We start from the raw sequence: 5235 nt of genomic DNA on the forward strand, positions 1-5235 counted from the left end.
TGGTCATTTTGACAAACGATGCGTTCATCTTAGTTTGCTTTGCGTGAGAATTCCGATGTCTATGTGAAACTTCTCTGTCTCATGTTTGGGTTGAATTTTGTCGTGCGCGCGGGGTGGGGGTTGGGGGTGGTAAGGTTTTGAGACTATCTAGACAAATTACAATGTACTAAAAGCATTACTTTATATATCACGAGATAGATTCAAATTAAGCAAGATTTACTTTATATATCACGTCTAGTAAGATAAACAAGATGGTAGGTCTGCAACTGAAACAACCAAACTAGCATGAGAAAACTCATTTCAAAGATATTAATCTGTAAAGGTATTGATGTAACTATATATACTAATGACTAGAGGTTCACACCAAACTTATCAGCACCAATCCATTAAAACCCATATATACATATGCTATGTTATACAGATATTAACATACCAATAGATGTATATGTATTCAAACAACAACGGATATGACAAACAGAGAGACAAAAAAAACATTTCAGTGCTATAATCTTGCATGGTAGAATCAATTCCACTACAAAATTATACGCTACCTTTTCCAACTCAGATGAAGCAGCCTTACAAATAGACTTTACCACGAACACAATAATAATAAAAAATATATATGTAATTTCACATTCTAATTCCCTTTATGCAATCAGACAACACCCTTTATGCAATCAGACAGCTCCCCGCACCATAATCACGGGCGACACGAACCCGTAAAAGACTCGGCGTGATTATTATCAAAACAAAACCAGAATAGCAGTAAAATTATCACCCATAGGTATTCGCAACACCGACAACTTCTTGATTTGATGCCACATGCCAAATCCCAGCACATCCGATAATTATCATAAACTCATCCGATAATCATAAACTCATCATCTTCGCTGAACACCATCTGTCTCTCTTCTTTTTTTCTAAGAAGGGATGATTTTCTAACTGATTGGTAACTTCATATGCCAGCCTCCTACGGCCCGCATGACCGCTAGCTCATAGTTGAGATGCCCATCTTCAGTATACACACCTAATTCTTCCACTCTCTTCTTCTCATCTAAATAACATGGCATATCTTCTTCTGACAATGGAATTGCGATTCCATTCCGACACAACACAGCACTAGATTGATGGAGACAAAACGAAATCCAGCCGACCATGCTTAAGAAGACTCTCAGTCATGGTTTTCCGGTAAGCGTATGATTCTCCTCGTAGAATATCACGATTAATTCATGCTTGTTTTACAAAAACAGTATTTCATGTTTTCTTTATTGTTCTCACAAGAGATTCTCAAGAGAACATCACTAATGATCTATGCTTTTCTAATTAAAGGAATATGTGTTTCCACTTTCTTATTGAGCAAAGAGTGAATGTTACTCCTATCTCTTGGAAAGAGGTGCTAAAAGGCCCTTTCTATTTACTCTAAAGCTTTTGAAAGTTGTCTTCTAAGGGTTTAAAATCTTGAAATCCAGCATTAACGATTTACAATGGATGTACGAAAATTAAAACAATTAATGTGGTTGTCCCATAGTAATTGATGATGCTACTTTAGTTAGTGAGGGTTTGGTAAGCTAGCAGAAAGGCTTTGCAATGGGAAGGGTTTACATCCTTTAAAAATGATTAAATTATGTATAATGGTTGTGGGAGCTCAAAATATTGAAAGAATAATTTCAATGCGTGATTTTTTAAGTATGATCTTGTTACCGAGCCGCAATAACCGTCAAAAATGGCATAGAAGGAAAATGGAACTTACAGTGGTCATTTGAACATATGAAGGGATGATTTTCTAACCGATTGGTAACTCCATATGCCAGCCTCCTAGGGCCGGTATGACTGCATGCGCTCACAGTTGAGACAACAATCTTCAGTATACACACCTAATTGTTCCACTCTCTTCTTTTCATCTAAATAACATGGCATATCTTCGTGCGACAATGGAATTGCGATTCAATCCCGACACAAGACTGCACTAGATTTATGGAGACAAAAACGAAAGCTAGTCGACCATGCTTAAGAAGTCTCTCAGTCATGATTTTCCGGTAAGCGTGTGATTCACGTCGTGGAATATCACGATTGATTATTGCTTGTTTTACAAAAATAGTATTTCATGATTTCTTTGTTGTTCTCACATGAGATTCTCGGGAGAGCATCACTAATGATCGATGCTTTTTCTAGTTAACGCAATATGTGTTTAAACTTCCTTATTGACCAAAGAATGAGTGATACTCCTATCTCTTGGAAAGAGGTGCTAAAGGGGCCTTTCTCTTTACTCTAAAGCTTGAGAAAGTTATATTCAAAGGGTTTAAAATCTCAAAACTGACATTAACGATTTACAGTTGATGTACAAGGATGAAAACAGTTAATATGATTGTCCTATAGTAATTGATAATGTTGCTTTAGTTAGTGAGGGTTTGGTCGGCTAGTAGAAAGGCTTTGCAATGGGAAGGTTTTACATCCTTTAAAAATGGTTAAATTATGCATAATGATTATAATCTTGAAAGAATAATTTCATGGCATGATTTTTCAAGTATGATGTTGGAACGGAGCCGCAATGGCCGTCAAAAAGGACATAGAAGGAAAATGGAACTTTGAGTGGTCATTTTGACATATGATGCGTTCATCTTAGTTCGCTTTTCATGAGGGTTCCCATGTCTTTGTGAGACTTCTTGATCTCTTGTTTGGGTTGAATCATTCTCCGTGGGGGGAGTATGGTTTTGAAACGGTGTATACAGCCTACAATGTATAGAAGAGTGAATATGTATGCATTCGTCTACGAGATACATGCAAATCACGCAAGACTGACTCTATATATCATGTCTAGTAGGCTAAACAAGATAGTAGGTATGCAACTGAAACAACCAAACTAACATGTGTAAACTCATTTCAAAGATATCAATTGTGTTCGTAAAAATAACTAACCAAGGGAGATCCCATTATTTCTAATGGTTTCACAGTGTTGAGGCTCAATTAAACAAAATTATCTAACATTCAACTGGAATGTATCAAATGCTCTCCACAACAAGCCTTCCATCATGAAACCATAAAGATTAAAATACATCTTTTAACAATTATACATATGATCTCTATAACCTAACTTAATTGTTCTATCGTCTAATTATATAAACTTTCAATCCAATTTAAAATAGAAAACGTGTTTGCCTATTTTTAATGAATTACCCTTAACTTCATTTTTTTTTATAGAAAATAACACGAAAGTGTTCTTCACCCTCAAACAGCAGCCTACAACTTAAATCCAGTAAAAACTACTACTAAAATACTCATACAAAGAGAGAAGAGCCACGACCATATTCAGTCAAATATAGTTTATTCTTATGAATTAATCAAAAATAAAAACGGAACTTGACGTATTGTAGGGTATTAAAAAAATTCACACATGGATAGTTGGGAATTGATAATGAAATTTAAACATAATCAGTTTAACGAAATTTGAATAAATCGAGAATCACATCGGAACATAAACTCCTGAAATGTATTCCTAAATTTCAGACAAGATAGTTGGGATACTAATTTTGAAATTTGAAAAAAAAAAAACATGGCTTTCAAGTCAGAATTTTATGATTCAATTTAGGGGTCTGTATCATATTAAACAAAATTTAAATAAGTTAGAATTTATTGTAGGAGTGTAGATCAGCGAAAGTATGTATATATAAGTTAACGCTTTCGACTGTACCATGCGTATATAGTTAACGGTCTCATGTGTGTATTAAATAACCATGCCAAATAAACATGTATTCAAATTTTAGTAGATTACATTAATTGGTTTGGTCAAAATTTCTATTTTTGTAATCTGTTCATATCTATTATGTTTTTTATCCTTTGCACCTGGACTATCTTTTTGATATTCTATTATACCACTATACGTTCCTACCCGACATTAAAATAGTATATTGTCCTTAAGAGATTATTTTGTATTTTTCTAATTCTTATTATCTTTAATTTTATTATGAGATTCACTACCAACCCTACTCCCACTATGGCACCCACAACAATTCGTTGGTGACAATTTTGTTCTTCACCCCGACACAATTCTTCCATATATCCAATGTCGTTATAAAACAAATTAATATAATTTATTTGTGTCTCCCTCATCACCAGCTTATCTTTATGTTTCGAATATAATTATTTTATTTAGCAATTGTCATTTTAAAAGATTAACATAATTTGAATTAATATTGTGGTTGGTTATATTTTTGTTATAAAATATTTTATTAAGTTTATATAACCAAAAATTGTAAATAGATATATTGAAAGCTAATAACTCATAGGATATTTTTGACAATCCATATAAATCTAAAAAATGGAACTTACTATGGGATACATTTATAGTTCAAAAAATGGTGTACCGTAAGGTGAAATACTATTAGGATAATTATTTACACTATTTTTATGTAATAAATTAGTGTCGGCCCGTGATATTTAAAGACACTCAAATCTATAAATTTGCTAGAACAGACGTAGATAATAGAGATAGAAATATAATTACAAGATAACTAACAAGTTGGAATCAAATTTTCAAATATTGAAAACTGAATAGTAAACCGCACCATCTCAACGGCACGTGTCAACCCGCATCAAAGCCTACGTGCGTGGAACGTTAACTGCGGAATACTAGCCAAAGGACTCTTAATGTCAGTATTTCTATATTTGTACCAAATGTATATGTACAGCTTGATATATAGTACATTTACTTTGACGCAAGAACCAAAGGCCAGGTTAAAACGTAATATGATAAGGTCGTGGTTAATTATGTGGAATGATGAGTAATGTTACGTACTAATTAAGCAATATGGAGTATCATATATATTAACATGATTTTACCTGCATGTTTAATATAAAAGACAAATATGCGGCTAGATTGGTAAAATTTTGAAACTATTATTTTTACAGAATCAATGGAAAATATTTTCCCCAAATAAAATAATAGTCGCTGTAATTTTAGATATACTTTATAAATCAACAATGAGACAAAATTACACACAACATGCAGCTAGCATAATGGACAATATTGTAGTATGTCCGTGCACTAAAAATTACTTGGTTTTCTTAAATGGGAAAGTGAATATCCAAAGGATGTTTTATTGGCGTAGAACAACATTCAGTTGAAAAAAAAAAATACAACAGAGTTGACTATTATCTTGGCTCTTTGTTAAGCAAAAGGCTATATTAGCACAACCCATTTTCCTTGCTACTCATCCAACAGCATTGTAAACAGTAACT

This window comes from Lactuca sativa, chromosome 4, assembly GCF_002870075.4.
Source record: "Lactuca sativa cultivar Salinas chromosome 4, Lsat_Salinas_v11, whole genome shotgun sequence".
NCBI lineage: Eukaryota > Viridiplantae > Streptophyta > Magnoliopsida > Asterales > Asteraceae > Lactuca > Lactuca sativa.